The sequence below is a fragment of the Saccopteryx leptura genome, chromosome X, assembly GCF_036850995.1.
Source record: "Saccopteryx leptura isolate mSacLep1 chromosome X, mSacLep1_pri_phased_curated, whole genome shotgun sequence".
Lineage (NCBI taxonomy): Eukaryota > Metazoa > Chordata > Mammalia > Chiroptera > Emballonuridae > Saccopteryx > Saccopteryx leptura.
This window is the reverse complement of record NC_089516.1, coordinates 39945549-39963501: the sequence shown is the minus strand read 5'-3', so window position 1 is coordinate 39963501 and position 17953 is coordinate 39945549. Positions and strand designations below refer to the sequence as shown.

Genomic DNA, 17953 nt, shown 5'->3' with positions numbered 1-17953 from the left:
ACGCGGGTTCGATTCCCGGCCAGGGCACATAGGAGAAGCGCTCATTTGCTTCTCCACCCCCCCCCCTCCTTCCTCTCTGTCTCTCTCTTCCCCTCCTGAAGCCAAGGCTCCATTGGAGCAAAGATGGCCCGGGCGCTGGGGATGGCTCCTTGGCCTCTGCCCCAGGCGCTAGAGTGGCTCTGGTCGCGGCAGAGCGACGCCCCGGAGGGGCAGAGCGTCGCCCCCTGGTGGGCGTGCCGGGTGGATCCTGGTCGGGCGCATGCGGGAGTCTGTCTGTCTCTCCCCGTTTCCAGCTTCAGAAAAATACACAAAAAAAAAAAATATGGCAGCAGATACAGTTATAAGGGATGAACCATCTACAGCAATGATACTAGTTCAATCCAGGTTTATGCTCTTCTCTAATATGAAGTTATCACTCAGGGATTACTCTGAGCTACTCTATATACTGTAAATCAACGTACCAGTTAATAATGCATGATTGTCTTTTAAAATAACAGTAAGGATCAAAAAGCCTTACATTTTTGCATTTGGAGTCTGGAAATTTATTAAAATAAACATGGATGTTACAAAGATTTCTCTATTAGAATATTCTTCTGCTTCTTTCCTTTATTCAACACCTATTTACCAAATGTCTACTGCGTGGTAGGAAGCATTAAGATCATGAAAAACTAGGACTAGCAGGGGTCGTCAAACTTTTTATAAAAACCGCCCACTTTTGCAGTGCTGGTCAACCTGGTCCCTACCGCCCACTAGTGGGTGGTCCAGCTTTCATGGTGGGCCAATCGCAGCGCTGTTTGCGCAGCGCTGTTTGGTTGCGTGTTTGGTTGCGCGGTAGGGACCAGGTTGACCAGCACTGCAAAAGTGGGCGGTTTTTATAAAAAGTTTGAAGACCCAAAAGGGTTTTTGTTTTTTGTTTTTCTTTTCCTTTTAAGTGAGAGGAGCTGAGATAGTGAAACAGACTACCGCATGCACTGTAACCGGGATCTACTCAGCAACCCCACCTGGGGTTGAACCAGTCACTGTGGGAGGTTAAGGAGGAGAGAAGGGGGAGGGGAGGAAGAGAAACAGTTGCTTCTCTTGTGTCCTGACCGGGATCCAAACCAGGATGTCCATATGCTGGGCCGATGCTCTATTCACTGAGCAAACTGGCTAGGGCCAGAACTTAAAGGTTGAACACAGGGAATTACATAGTTAATAAATTATAAATCATGCACACAATAGAATATAATGCAGCCATTAAAAACATTATAGAAGTATACAATACAACAGAGAACGGGAAATATATTAATTGGGAACATCAAATTTAAAAATACCATTTCTATAATGGTCTGGAGGAACAGGTAAAAAAGGCAATTTGGGAAAACTAAGGAAGTTTGAATATGGAATGGATATTAGATAATATGAAGAAAAAGAATAAACTCCTTAGGTATGATAATATATAGTATTGTGGTTTTACAGGTCTTTGTTCTTAAAACATGAATGCTGAGGGATTTAACCCTTGAGTAGTACGAACATTCATGTACATCTCGTGCCTCCTGCCCATCCAGAGTACAATTGATTTATTTTTAAAATGTGTAAGGCAACATTTAAAAAAGGCAAATGTATGTTCTTCTTCTTTCTATAAATTGGTTATCAAACAAACATGATTTTAAGTTAATAAAACTGTAACTAATTTCATTTTTTGAAAAACAAAAACTTACTCCCAGCAGTCAGCGAGCATGAAAAATACTACTCAAAGGGTTGAGGATGAAGTAGCATTCTTACTTCATATGCTTCAAAAATGTTAAATACATATATAAATCAAATATGGCAAATTCTTAACTGCTGAATATAGCTGATGATATACAAATGCTCCTATGCTATTCTTTCCGCATTTTTATGTTTGAAAATTTTCATTATAAAACGTTGGAAGGTAATAAATTACATTTTTAAAAATTATTTTAAAAAAATGTTTATGCTATATAGGCATAAATAAAAACCTTGAATGTATTGTATACCAACATGTTGATAGTATTTATCTTTGAATGATAGAATTTCAGATTTCTGTGCTTATCCGTATTTTTCAACAATAGGCAATGTACACTTCTATAATCATGAAGAATATTACTTAAACTCAACAGTTTTCAAACAAAAAAATGAAGTCTCATTCCCAAAGCATTCTTTTTTTTTTTTTTAAGTGAGAGGAGGGGAGATAGAGAGACTTAACGCATGCATCCTGACTGACTGGGATCCACCCGGCAACCCTTGTCTTGGAGTTGATGCTCAAATCAACCAAGCATCCTCAGTGCCTGAGGACCAACCTAGTTATCCTCAGCACTCGAGGCTGACACTTGGACCAACCAAGCTTACACTCAGCTCCCAGAGCCAATGCCTGAGCCAACTGAGCCCTGGCTGCGAGAATGGAAGAGAAAGAGGAGAGGGAGCACATGGTTGCTTCTCATACGTTCTTTATGTGTTCTGACTGGGGATGTAACCTGGGACGTCTGCAGGCCAGGCCGATACTCTATCCACTGAGCCAACTGGCCAGGGCCAAAGCATTCTTATTAAATAACTTTACAAAGTCTAAAATAGTATGCAAATTTAATACTACACAAGAGATAACAGATTGTTGTTGACATCACATAGTTTTTGAACTTCTACTTACTGGTATGTGAGTAATTTACACCATTCTCACAGTATAAAAACCAAGTAATTCATGGTAATGATGACAGAGTGAAGGGAACATTGAGTGAAAGTATTATTATAAAGTATTTCCCCTTTACCTGTATTACCTCCCCCTTAAAGACTTGAGGCAAAAATAATGTTAAAAATTATTAACTCAAAGAAGTAGGAAAGGGGTTATTATATTATTCTCTATACTCTTAAGTATATTTCTGAGAATTTTAAATTTCTCAGAAACAGAGTGCAACATTACAAAACATGCTCAAGTTCCTCTTGACCATTCCTTGCAAATAAATGTCAGTTTACCCCAATTTAAAAATATATATACATATAAATAGCATCATATAATCTATGCTATCTTGCAATTTCCCAAAATTACCTCCAAAATAGCAATATTAATTTATACCATTCATGAGTATTATCTAAGACCAGACTCTTGATATTTCCTTTTTCGTCAAGCTAATAAATGGTTAAAAAGATCTCATTTTAATTTGCATCTCCAATGTTTAGTTTGAGTATTCTTATTAGACATTTTTTAGTTCCTATTCTGGGAAAAGCATGTCCCAAGTTTTGTAAATGTTACTCTTTATCATTTAAGGTGAGAACACACCAACCAAAACATTAATGGTAACTGTATATGCTATAAGAGTAGGAATCTTTTTGCAAAATAAGAACACATTTTCTACTGTTTCCTAAATCAATGCAGTAATAGAAACTAGAAAATGATAAAGTGGATGAAAATAATCATTTTAGATTAAATGTCTAGTTTCAGGGTTCTCTACAGTTCATAAAATCTAGCACAAAGAAATAAATACAGACCAGGTGGTGGCGCAGTGGATGGAGCGTAGGACTGGGAGGCAGAAGAAATAAATACATCTTAAAGTACAAGTCTTGTGAGGAAATGAAACAATGGTTGAGGCTATTGATTCATTTGGGATACATTTAACTTCATTTGTATAACATTTTTGAGTCCAGGATGTACTTGTTATGTATCTTGTTTAACTCTTAACAAAATTACTAGGACAATCTCTGATTGCTTGCTGTAAACTGCTACTAAACATTGTTTAATCTTCATGTTACTATACTTATCTTTGATTATGATTTACATGTTTCCCTCCTACAGTAGACCATGCTGCCCTCCATTCTCCAACTGCTTATCTTTGTATTCCCGGTACTTGGCAATACTGAGTATGTCCTCAAATACTTGTTAAGTGAGTTATCACCCCCACTTAAAGGATAAAAAAACAGGTTCAGTGATGAACTAATTTGCTCCAAGTAACATTAACAATTAAGTATTTATTTTACATAAATTACAATGGCTTTATCTTTGTAGGGCACTTATAATTTAAATGTTTTCAAATACATCACTTTAATACTCACCAACAACCTATGTACTTCATGATTACTTTTTGTACTTTTTGGTTACTACTTTATAAATGGAATGAAATATCAGTGATAAACCCTAGGCCCATTCAAACCCTAGATTATATGATGTGTAGCTGTTTGTCACTTTACATACTTGATATATCATTAACTGGATTTAGGAGCTTCTATCAGTTAAAGCAACAGGAAAGAAGCTGGAGACCAGGTGTAGGTCCATCTGAAGACCATAAACTGATATTGTAGTGTCAACCACATGTACCACTTTGAAATGTAATCTTGGCCCAAAGGTTTTTCTTGATATTACCCTGTATTCACAAAAGACAATTGCAGGCTTTCTCACATATCAGCAGTCTCAAAGGCCAGGGAGGGATATAGAGCTAAGGAGAACTTTGAGAAACAATAGGTTACATTATGCATGGCCAAAGCAGGGGAAGAAATGTTAACACAAAGGAAAAGGCTAAAAACTTGAAACACGATCTCACTGAGTCCTTAATTGGATTATGAGTTTCTCAAAGGCAGAGACCAACTCTCATTTATTTTATGTTCCCAGTTCATAGTATTTAGAAACACTCAGTAAATACTTTTTGAACTAAATGGACAGAGTCAAGATGTGAAAGGGAAAAAACTAAAGTATATGTTGGTTTTTAGTATGTTCACAGTTGTATGACCATTACCACATCAATTGTACAACATTTTCATCATTGAGCAAGGAAACACAGTACCCAAAAGTAGTCACTTACTTACAATTTAAGTACTTACTTACAATGTGTGGAGTGCTATACTTTTTAGATAATATTTATTAAAAGGAATAATATTTACCTCTTTTCTAACTGGCTATATATGGAGCCAATCAAGTCTGTTAATACCTGGTGATACCAGTGACTATTAGGAAGATTCACTATGTTACTAAGGTTACAGCAGAACCTTAAACACAACAGATTTAAACAATAGGGGACTGTGTAGATGGAGGGAATCAGGGCAACCAATGTATTGCAAATCACCACAAAACTGGGTAAGATTCATAGGGTATGAATGTGATTCCCAAGGCTTGGCAAAGTGAGAAACTACCTGGTGGGATATTCAGTTATCAACTGGCCAGCCGTAGCCCCCAAATGACCAAAGAACAAACCCCATTCCTTTCCACCATTGATGATCCCAACACAGACCTGAAGGGTCCCGAAAAATTTGCTAACTGGCCATCACTTCACCATGACTGCGTATCTCTGAGCTGTTGGAGGTGTTAAGCAAAATAATATGTTTAAGAAATTACCATCTACTGACAACCTACAGTGTACTAACTTAACCTTACATTTTCTTACATTTTCTCATTTAATCCCAATAACCCATGAATAAGACATTTTCCCTACAAGAGGTAACTGATAGGTTAGATCACTTGCCCAAAGTGACACAACTAGTCTAGGTGGCCAGAAAAAAATTTAAATTGAGCATTTTCCTGTTCTTCTTATATGAATTATTATCACTGAGGAACCTTATAAAATTATTCCAGCCAACATATGAAAAGAAAATGAAGTCAGAATGCCACCATTTTGATACTTTCAATGAATTAACAGATCTAAGTTTTGGAAGCAATGGCTGTTAACATAAAAAAGAAAAATTCCAAGACATCATTACAACCTGGTGAATATTGTGAATGAACACAGCACTGCCAATACCTTGTCAAAGGGAATGAATCCCAATTTATAAAGCCTCTGGACCCAGCTGTCAATCTGCAGAATATACAGAGGACACAGAGGAACATGTTGAACTATACTGAGTATGCGACCAGAAAAATTCAATCAGTGGGAAACTACAGATCAAATAGCCTGAGTTCTTGACAGATATAGGATAGAGAAAAGAAAAAAGAGGGAAGCTATAAATATTTAAAAGACAAATCAAGTTTTAAACAAATGGACAAAGTAAAGATATTATCCAGTGACATACACCTTGGACAATGAAACCAACACAATGCAAAGAAGTGATTACTATAAAGTCAGAATAGCAGATACTTTCCGAGGAAGGAGGATGCTGTGATTGGAATGGACACATGGAAGGACTTCTAGGGTGACAGGCAGCTTTATTTCTTAATTTGGACAGCAGTTACAAAGTGTTCGCCATAAAATAATTTATTAAAACTATAAATTTGTTTCTGGGTGGTTTCCCTTATCTTCATTCTATTTATTACAATAAAAGTAGAACATTTTAGTCACATGAAAGCTGCTTACATACAGCATGATCCCATTTGTATGAAATGTCCAGAATAGACAAATCTATAGAGACCTAAAGTAGATTAGTGGTTGCCAAGCACTGAATGGTTGGGAGAAGGGAAGTGACTACTTATGGGTACTGTGTTTCCTTGCTCAGTGATGAAAATGTTGTACAATTGATGTGGTAATGGTCATACAACTGTGAACATACTAAAAAACAACATATACTTTAAATGAGTGAATTATATGGTATGTGAATTGTATCTCAATAAGCTGCTGAAATGTTTAACACATACCAATTAAGCTAAGGGATACTTTTAAATACAGACAGGGGTGGAACCAGAGAATCCGAATTTCTAACAAATTCCCAGGTGATAATACTTTTACTGACCTGGGAGCCACATTTTGAAAACCACTTTTAACAAATGATTTCAAAACTGCTCCTAGATGACGGCAGTACTAAATAGCACTAGACTGAGAAAGTAGTCCGGGGGGGGGGGGGGCAAAAAAAAATCCAGTTAATACTCTGTGCCATGCATTGTTCTATTCCAGTGGTTCACCTGATCAACAATAGCATCTCCTGGGAAACTGTTGCAAATGAGAATTCTCAGCCTGCCCCCACTTACAGAATCAGAATATCTGGGGGTGGAGCCCAGTAATCTGTATTTAGCAAGCCCTCTAGATGATTCTGATGTTCCCTAAAGTTTCAGGACCACTATTCTAAGCATTTTATATGCATTAATTCAGCTAAACTTCTCCAAAACCCTATGAGGTTGGTAACACCATTATTATTACCATTTTATACATTAAGAACTGTGGTACAGAGGTTAAATAATTTGCACATGATGACATAGCTGGTAAGAAATGGAGTCAGAACTTGAACCCAGGAAGTCTGGGTCCAGTGTTCTTAATCACTGTGTTGAATGGTACTTCCACCTACAAAAACTCAATCGGCAGAAGAGGTAAGTAAGAAAATAATCATTGCCTGACCAGGCAGTGGCGCAGTGGATAGAGTGCTGGACTGGGATGCAGAAGACCCAGGTTCGAAACCCAGAGGTCGCCAGCTTGAGCGCGGGCTCATCTGGTCTGAGCAAGGCTCACCAGCTTGAGCCCAAGGTCATTGGCTTGAGCAAGGGGTCACTCAGTTCGCTGTAGCCCCTTGGTCAAGGCACATATGAGAAAGCAACCAATGAACAACTAAGGTGCTGCAACGAAGAACTGATGTTTCTCATCTCTCTCTCTTCTTGTCTATCTGTCCCTCTCACTGTCTCTCTTTGTCACACAAAAAAATAAATAATTGCAGCAAATAATAAAATTAAGGCAATCTTACAAAAGTGTTCCAAAACATTAAGTAGCTACCAAATACAATATACCTAAGTATTTCCAATGCAATTATCTCTGCTATTTAGTTGTAAGGACTTAAAACCTGGGTTACGCTGAAAATGGTACATAAATTCATGACAGCGTGTTCCCACTTTGATCAAACTTTAAAATCTAAATAATTATACTAGAAGATCATTCCAGAACATTTTGCACCTCCCTACTCCTAGTCCCTTTTAGTTATTTCTTAAAGAAATTTTTCTTAAATTTCTTAAAGGAATTCATTGAAAAGGAAAAATTGCTTTCTTTATCAACATCTAAAATTATACAATCAGAATCTCAAGGTTGAAAAAGAATTTTCAAATCCATCAAGTCCAACCAGCAATCCAGACTGAATACTCATCTATAATACCCATTCCATGTAATAATACATTCATAAATAAGAAACTAAAACAAATTCCAACTTTCTGTAAAATCACATTCTAGAATTAATCCATATCACCACTGTAATTTTTAAAGCCAAATAGCTAAAAACTTTTTAAGGGAACTAAAAGTTGAAAACACTCAGGTTAACAGCCCAAACAAAACCTATAGTTGTTTTACTCATAGACAGCCACTCCTTTACTATCTGAAAGCAATGCTATAACCAGAAGACCAAGCTGGTCAACAAGTACATCAAGTTTTAGAAACTCAACCCCTATGACACATCAAATGAGAGGGCTTCCAAAGATTCTTCTGAGTTGAATTATCCCTGACATTAACATACAAACATCTGGTAACCAGTCATTGAGAAAACCAGTCAGAGAACAATACAGTAACCACCCAGAGCCCAAGTGCTTGTATCAACCTTATAGATGATGAGATCACTGTAAAGCCTTCTAATATGGTTATAGCTACACACTAGATTTTAACAACTTAGTCTAACTGCAGAAGAGGCAACATGGAATATAAAGAGCATAAGTTTTCACAGCAATCAAGTTTGGCATTTCAATAGTACTTTGAACCTATGTTTTGAAACACACAACAAAGGAAAAAAAAACCCAACAGCATTTCCATTGTAAACTTGTAGCCATTAAGAACTCTGGAAACAATTCAAATAATAAAATGCCTACTATGTGTAAAGCTCTGTCCCAAAAATCTAGTTACCTAGTTACACAAATTCAGGATTAGAAGGTTTAAGTGACCTGTTCAAACTTCCCAACTAAATTGGCCTGTGGTGGTGCACTGGATAGAGCGTTGACCTGGAATGCTGAGGTCACTGGTTCCAATCTCTGGGCTTGCTTGTCAAGGCACATATGAGAAGCAAGCAATGAACAACTAAAGTGATGCAACTATGAGTTGGTACTTCTCGCTCCCCGCCCCCTGCTCTCTGTAAAATCAACAAACTCCTAACTAAAGAAAACTCAGGATAGCGGTAAACATCTAATCACCATATCCAATGCGCTCGAAAAATTTTTTTGTTAAACAAATAGACTTCACTGCATTTCCCCAAAAAATCACTTCTTTAATACTTAAGCATATTTTCAGCTAACGATCTGATTTCTCCATTAATGAACAAATCTGAATTCATGATCCATAGCCGTGAAATCACAATCATATTTCACCTAACACTTCAAAAGCTTTCATGACCTCTACACCCTCTTTATCCCTTCAACTTGGAATCACTCTCATTTTAAAGGTAGGCGCAAATGGCCTTGCTCTGATCCCATTCGTGCCTAAGTCAAAGGCTGGCTGGAGACTGTATTCAACTTCCACTCTCAGGTGTTGACCATAGAGAAGACAAACAGTAGAACCCAGGATGGCCAATGCTACACAAGGAAAAAAATGAACCGTTCAAAAGACTTTATGCAGGGGTGGGGGGCACAATTTCCAGAAGAAAATGAAAACTACCATCAGGAAAACCACAGTTGTGTAAAATAGCTGAAAATCAGGATATAAGTGGAAACTCTAAAAAATTGTTTAGTACTGCCATTTCAAAAGGTTTATTACAGCCAGAGGAACTCACTACTAGGTCTCAATAGCTTAGAAGTTATGGGTCAGAATAGCTGAGATACCATCAAAAGAATAAAAAACAACATTATGACATAGTATAAAAATAATTAAACAACCTAAGGAAAATGAAACCATAATGAAAAACCCCAAAGGCACAATCAGGTCATTATCTAGGAAACATTAGCTTCTTCTACAAGGAGGCCTACTTTTCATGTGGAGCAGTAAGCAGGGCCAAGCAAGACATGGAATTGAAGTCAGGTATCAATTAAATCAGACTCTGCCACAGGAAAACAAAAAATCCATGACTAGTTATTTTGGGATAGTGCCTAGGCCAGCAGTACCAACTCCAACTGGGATACAGATTAGTGCCATTGTTCCATTATAATGGAGTCCTGCAGGGTCTTTAACTTAGCAAGAATGGGTTAGAGACCGCTACTGGGATATACAGTAATCACCAAATGTGGGAGAAGCCATAGGACAATTTTTTTTAACAAATAATCAGACAGAAAAAGGGGGGGGGGGACCTGAAGATCAATATGGATTTAAAAGATACATATATTATATATATATCAGTCCTTTGTGATAAATTGACTTTCATCAGTTCCTAATTCAAACTATAAAATTTGAACACTAGCTTCATATTTTATTTTACATAAGCATTAACTTTTTTATGAGTTGGGATATTTCCTTTTTAAGATTTTTAAAAATTGATTTTTACAGGGAGAGAAGACAGACAGGTGGGGGAACAAGAAGTATCAACTCACAGTTGCTTCACTTTAGTTGTTCATTGACTGCTTGTCATGTGTGCCTTGACCAGGCAAGCCCAGGGTTTTGAACCAGCGATCTCAACATTCCAGGTTGATGCTCTATCCACTGCACCACCACAGGTCAGGCCTGACAATGAATTTTAGGTTATGTGTGGAGAGCCCTTATTTTTCAGAAATACAAATATTTGCAAATAAAAAATATGACAGGAGGGATTTATTTCTATAAAATAGTTGGAAGGGGGCAGTGGGTAGAAGTATAGATGAAATAGAATGACTACAAGTTAGCAACTGTTAAAAGCTGGTTAACAGGTACACAGGGGGATCATTATACCACCTCATCTCTATACATTTGAAATTTTGCGTAACTCTTTAAAACAGAACTGGTTAGATATATCTTGCAATTTTATTTTTTGAATGTTTAAGATGAGTTAAGAAATCACATACAGACAGAATTCACTCAAAGTTTAATTCAGAAATAAATTCCACTTAAATGCAGGAACCAACTAATGCCACTTCAGATCAATGTTAGAAACCAAAGTAACTCAATTACAGAATGGAAATACATACACCCCCCACATCTACATTCCAGGAAGTAAAGTGCAAATACTATCCACAAAGATTTAGAAAAACTAACCTAAAACCACAGCCAACCATACTCATCCTGGTGGGAAATACCAACACTGCTCCAACAGCTTTCTGAACCTTCCTGACCAAGTTGGTCTGCTGGTTCCTCTGGAGGGCCAACACTCAGTTCAGACTACTGAAGTACCTACAAAAAAGGAGGGGAGGTACACAAACATTTATTAGGGTGTAGGGGAGTTAATCATTATTATATCAATGTTCAAACATAATCATGGTTATTATTTCTTAAGCAATCACCCTCATGTATCAATTTGCATTTTTGCAGGACCTGCTTTGAACAGTAACAAGAATTCATAACCAACAGCTAAAATAATTCTTCTAATCTGACAATACCCCCTGAAAAAACTGAACCCAGTTCTCAACCCAAATGAAATGATAGGGGATGGTGATTATTTATTTATAAACAATTTTTTATCCTCACTATACATTGATACCAAAGCAGTGTTAAATTTATGATTTTTGGTGAAAAAAAATTGCACATATAAAAAATTTTCACCTTCATACATGCTTTTTGGCCACACTGGTAGACAAATGATAAACACTCTAAAAATTCAGGTTGAACTTTGCCACTGAACCTTAGACAAAGTTTTTAACTGGTATTTCCACTCCTTCCTCTCTTCTCAGAGATCTACCTAGAATAAATTAAACCTTTTAGGCCACACCTAGATTGTAATTTTCAGATTTATTCTAGTTCTAAATAAATCAAATTAAGGTTAATTTTTTATCATTGCTAAACCATTGTAAAGAATACCAAGACAAAAATCTCGAAACAGAATGTGATCCCCTGACCTCCAATGAGAATAGGAGGAAAATTCTATTACCTACAAAGCACATTAAATTAAATATACCCTAATGCTCAAAACTAGTGTCCACACATAGTTAATTACTGGATGGTTTCTTATGGTAAACCTTTAATCCTAGGTAAACTTTTCACCATATTCCTTTTGCAAACCTCATTATCCGCCAAAGTAATTAGAAAAATAGCACTCAAGTACTCACTTTAATACTGGTTTAATCAACATCCAATAGTCAGAAAACTACCTCCAGGGGGGTAAGGGGGAGATGAGTAAAGAGGAATACACGGTGACTGAAAATGATTTGACTTTGGGTAATGGACACACAACACAATCAACAGTTCAAATGGTACAGCAAAGTTTACCTGAAACCTATATAATCTTATTGATCAGTGTCACCCCATTAAATTTAATTTCTAAAGAAAAAAGAAAAAAACTACCTCCATATTGAACAGTCACTTCTATTTAGTCAGAATGCTGAAAAACATAAAATTTCAAAAGAATAACAGAAGGTAATGTATTAAAGAACTGACAGTAATTCCTTTCGGAAAAGAAGCCTAGTACTCCAAATGACCTTTCTAAACTCTCTCAGATAAGAATTATCCTGCCCAGGTAAAACCAAGTATCAGATCCCTACAGTGACCTGAAGGACCAAAGGAGGTAGGGGAAAATCACTATGAATATTTGAAAACTAGCTAGCAAAGTTCCCTTTATCACTATGAAAAGCATGGCACCAAATCTCATCTAGGATGAATGAAGAAGACAGACTTCTTTGAAGGAGTAGGTGGGAAGAGGCAAGGGATGAGGCGCCCCTTCTAAAACACAGAACACCGGGGGGGGGGGGGGTGTTTAGAGAGAAACATTATGACTGGTGGTTATGCCAGGATAGTGATTTTGCACTAAAATCCTTGACTAGGTTAATCCAGGTGGGAATCATTTCCAAACATCCAGAACCATTAGAAATAGTTTGGCCTATGAAGAGAAAAAAAATACAAAATTGATAGGACTGACCTAGAAATATATGAAAAATATCTAGTTAAGGAAACAAAATTTCTTCTTTCCTAGGTCATAAAACTACCATATGAAACAGATGTATCTGACAAGGTATTCTTTCCCTAAGAAAATGTAACCACAATTTGTTGTGTATCTAATTGTAGCAACTGCAAGTGTTACAATTTCCATCACACAGATGAAAAAACTTGAGACTCTGAAAAGTAATGTGCTCAAGGTCACAAAGTTCAGCATGAACGCAAAGGACACAGTATTTCTACCATACTAGGCAGCCTTCCCTTGCCTGGGGAATGTTGGTGTCTACTCAATGTAGACAACATTGGGGCTAAAACATTACTGAACATGTAATTTAAAAAGGAAACAAATAACAGGTAATTAATTGCCTATAATAATGATGTAATGGGGAAGTGTAGAAAAAAGTAGAACAGGACAATTGAGAGGCAGGAGACAATCTATCAAAGCTATATTATTTTCTAGCACATGGAGAAGGGGGAATGTAGGAGGCCTGACAGCAAAGTATCTTCCCTCTAGGGAATTCAGCTCCTGGAAAAAGAGGACAGAGGCAGGGAAAAGAAGGACTAAGAAGTGAATAATAGCATGTAAGAGGTGGTCAGAAGCAAAAATAGATTTCCACAGACCAAGAAGTCACAGGCCCTCAGAGTAAGGCAGGGAAAAGGGGCGGTCCCCAAGCCTGCGCTGGGGATGGAGGGAGATTGTGGGGTATAAGACAAAAAATTGGTTTACTGGTGGGTTACCCTCTACAGCTTTTTGGGGGTTTTTTTTGGGGGGGGGACGGGGTTATGAGAAAGGAAAGACTAACAGCTTCTAAAATGAAGAGGTCACAAAGACCACCAAACCAACCCATTCACTATTCCACGTAAAAGTGGTTGAACACCAAGCAGTTGGGAGGAATAGCTGCCCTGTGCTTTGATCAGGGTCATAAAGCACGAAGACTTAATGAAATGGAAGGTTACTATGTCTCCACAAAGATGGAGTAAATAAAGGGAACGGGAAACCGTCCCCTTTATTTCCTCCATGTATTCAACGCCTGTGTCAAGAGAACCAATGAAGAGACAAACTGGACGGGATAAGGGACTAGAGCTAAGCTCTTCCTTAGTAGGACTGGGTAAGAGATGACACGGAAATGCTTTGCCTCCCCCTCTTAAATACAGCCTTAAAATATCCATGTAGGTGAAGATTCGATGGGACCACAGAATTAGGTGAGAAGTGAGTAATACATCAGAAGCACTAAAGCTTGACCCCTTAAGTCAAAGACCATGGGAGTTGGGGAAGTCGAGTCCACTTCAAGAAAAGCTAGGTGATTGATTTAGGCGGCCGCAGAGGCGGAGAACAGAGGCGGGCCCGCAGAAAGGTGTATGTGTGTGGGGGGGCCGTTGTCGTAGTTCTCCTCTCCCTCACCTCCCAATCTAACCTCCAACCCCACACCCCCACGAACTCCAAGACTCCCATCCCTCACCCTTCCTAATCCGCCCACTGTGGCGGCGACAACGGAGGCACTGACTGGTAGGGCAAAGGCGGGTCCCCACGCGGCTGAGGCCCGGGAAATGGTGTCTCCCCAACCGACTAGAGACGGGGTGGTCTTCGCCTCGAGTTCTGTTTATCGGCACCTCGGCGTTCCATCAATTGTCACCTCCATAACGGCGGGTACCTAAGAAGCATCACAAATGTGGAGAGCCAACACAGTCCCACGTCCTGGTCAGATAGACATCAGCTTCCGCCGCCATCTTAACAGCAAGCGGACCGACCCTAGTCATTGCCCCCCCCCACCCCCAAGCTACCTCCGCCACCGCCAATGATCCCACGAGGACGTAACCCCACTCCCGCGAGAACTCATCGGCTAAGAACAGCACGAGCCGAAGACGCTGCCGCTGCCTCCAAAGCTGCTGCAGGCCGTAGCAGAACCGCAGCTGCCTCTGCGCGATCCCGCGAGAACCTCTACCGGACGGGAAAAGCCAGAACCCAGCCCTTCCCACACCCCTCCTCCCACCAAAGCCAAAGTCGCTACGGCTCCGCTCTCAACCTACGCGAAGCGAGAAGCAAATGACGCACTACGGAGCGTCAAGGGGCGGAGTCAACCTGCCGCCACTAGCTCCCGCATGCTCCGTGCAAATATCGCGATATTACGTTTCAGTCTCCAAGAGACCTTCGGAATCACCGCAGGATGCCGCCCGCGCCTCGCCTTTAGGAAACACAAGATCTCGCGAGACCGGGTGTACGCTCCTAAAAAGGAGAGAGGCGGGGCCTCGTGAAAATGACTGGGAGTTTTTCGGGGGAAGGGAGGAACCTCCCGTCCTGCAGGGATCTCGCCTACCACGAGGTTTCTGACCCACTGCGGTGCTGGCTGACAAACCTCGCGATGACACAGCTCAGCGCCAAATCTCGGCCATGTCCTGAAAACTGCCTCCGCCCCCCATCTAAGGTGTCCAGAACCCAGTGCTTGAGGAAAATTTAAAAAGTCAACCTGTTTATTCTCACGCTTCTGGGCAGTGCTGTACCAATTAGTCAAACTACATTCTGGAAGAGGAGCAATGGGTCCCATTGTCACCTGCCTCCAGGAAACACATATTATCCTGGACTAACACATAAAAGACGTTCGATCCCACAATAAGCACGCAAATGCAAATGAAAACAATGACATAACGTTTTGGCCCATTAGATCGGGAAAAAACAATTTTTAAAGACCGATAATACTCAGACGCCTTCCCTCGCCGCACTGCAGGCTAACCTGAATCCATCATAATCTAACTAAAGGGTCACATCGTTAGTTATAGCTGCAAAGCCAAATATTTTAACTCCTGGGGCTTTACCTTGGCATAACCAACAGATCCAATAAAGTGGTTTTCTCCAAACAAAGGAGTCTGCCCTCAAAGGAAAATTGAAGCTTCCTGGGGGCGGGAGGTGGGGATATGTGTGCCTGTAGCTTTTAATAATGGCAGTTTCTCCCCGTCTAGACAACAATGTTTCCCCAATCAATTCTGGGATACAATCTGGCTCTAATTGTGGGCTTTTCTATTCTAACACATTGTTCTATACATTGTAATTTAAATATTATTCCTTTAGAATACATTGTAATACCTGGCAGTATAAATAAACCCATTTTTACTTTTAAGATATTTTCTCTTTTATTCTTAGCCATCTTTTTTTACAGATGAACTTTAGAATCATACTAAGTTCCAAAAACTTGGTATATTTATTGAAATTGAATCAGTTGTATAAAACAACATAGGAAAAATGGACATCGCTACAAAATTGAGCCTTCTTAACCAGAAGCATGTATCCCTTCTACCTGGATGCAAACGTTCTTTTATTATATTCCTCAATAAAGTTTTGTAGTTTACTTCTAGGTACTGCTGTTTTCTTGCTATTGCGAATAGGGTTTTTCTAGTACTAAATTTTCGAAATGCTTGTTGCTTACAGATAGGAAGACTATTGATATTTGCCTATTTACTTTTGTAATCCGGCAAATAAAGAATATGTTCAACTTCAGTAGTAATCAGGAAAATGCAAATGAAAAATACGACATACCATTTTTTGCCCTTTAAATTGGTCAAAATTACAAAGATTGATAATAATCTGTGTTGCCACAACTGTGGAAAAATGGGCACTCTCACAAAACATTGGAGAGTATAAATGAACATAGCTTTTTGGGATGGCAATTTGGACAAATTTATCAAAATTCAAAATGCATATACACTTTGATCCAATGATTACTCTTCTAAGAATTTTTTTTCTACAGAAATATTCATACATGTGGATGAAACATACACAAGCCCATTCATTATAGCGTTGCGTGTAATAGCCCCCTCCCCCCCAAAGGGAAACAAGCTAATGTACATCAATCCGGAAACAGTTAAATAAACTGTAGTACAATCATACAATGCAGCTGTTTATACATGAGACAAGTTGAGATTCCCTTATAGCGGAAGGTCTACAAGATATATTAAGTTTTTAAAAATCAATTGCCGAAATGAATATGTATTTGCGTGTTATAGTACCATTTAGATCCCAAAACATACATCTACAATGCCTAGTAGTTACCCGCGAAGCAAGCTTGCCCGCCCCTCACCTTCCCCCTCCCCTGAGGCCGCCTTCTTCCAACCCGTGAGAGAAGGCCCGGCCTGTACTCCCTCTCTAGGGCCACTTGGCCATGGTTAATGCCGGTACCTCGCATCCCCACTGTCGGCCGCTGTCTCGCCCCGGTGCGGGCCGCTGTCTCGCTGCCCCCGAAGATGCGGCTAGCTCTCCGCTGGCGCCGGCCAAGGCCTGGGGGAGGGGAGAGAAGGCGGGGTGGAGGGAGTACTGGAGCTGGCCGCTGGCCCCTTCACCAGCCGCTCCCGCAGGCTCCCTAAAGCCACCACCTCCGTGCCTCCGCTCGGGGTCCCGTGGGAACGACCCCCCGCGAGGAGCCGATGATGGCCGCTTGAACAGAGCCCGCGCCCCCAACCTGGGGGAGAAGACGCTCACCTCGGCCGCAATAGCTCCGCGGGACACGCAAAAGCGTGCCGCGTCCGGGGCCCTGCTTCAGCCCCGCTCCCCTCGCTCACCCTCCGCTGAAAGCTTCCCCCTCCTGCTCTCCGCTCACTGGATCTAAGGCTCCACCTCCGTCTCAAGAAGCCCCGCCCCTGCCCCTGGGGAGGGCGCTCACTTGGTGGTGAAGCCGGGTCCCTCACCGGGGACCGCGCCTGAGCTACTCCGGATCCAGCGAACTCAACCATAAGAAATAGTAGGGTCTCTAAGGCATTGGGGCTTGATTCCCGGCACGATGGAAGCCGCTGAAGGTTGACAGGATTCTATTTACGTTTAAAAATTAACCATCTTTGCAGCAGCCTTGCGAAGAATGGGGGGCAAGAGGGCAAGCGGGGACACAGTTTGGAGTGAGGGAGGGAGACACTTGGGCGCCGACCACAGTGAGTTCACAAGGGCAAAGCCTTAGAACACTTACTTCAGGCACATAGTAAAGCTCTCAATCATTCTTTCTTTTTCTCCTTGGTATTATTTGGGGTGGCAGTGAGATTGACAAAGACCTCATAGAGGATCGGCATCTGTGAATGCATAGGAATATAATGGATCTGGTAGGAGATACTCCTAACTATTAACTACTTCATCGGCAGTTCATAATGAGACTGCAGGGTGAGAGGAGAAGGGAGCTTTGATATGC

At 40.1% G+C, this 17953-nt stretch overlaps 1 protein-coding gene across 12 annotated transcripts in view; it reads right to left on the bottom strand.

Moving 5' to 3' along the window:
* The window catches only part of HUWE1 (HECT, UBA and WWE domain containing E3 ubiquitin protein ligase 1), a 179977-nt gene extending 162613 nt beyond the window's left edge, over positions 1-17364 (bottom strand). For 9 of the 12 annotated variants that reach the window (XM_066357549.1, XM_066357554.1, XM_066357547.1 and 6 more), the window contains exons 1-4: positions 17260-17364; positions 16960-17058; positions 10962-11096; positions 10325-10454 (exon numbers count right to left, since the gene is read on the bottom strand). The gene's annotated coding sequence lies outside the window, so the exon portion shown is untranslated. Of the gene's footprint in view, positions 1-10324; positions 10455-10961; positions 11097-14251; positions 14444-14573; positions 14769-16959; positions 17059-17259 lie in introns of those variants that run through there. The other 3 variants (XM_066357545.1, XM_066357542.1, XM_066357543.1) reach the window with 3 other exon arrangements.
* Between the last annotated feature and the right edge of the window lie 589 nt (positions 17365-17953).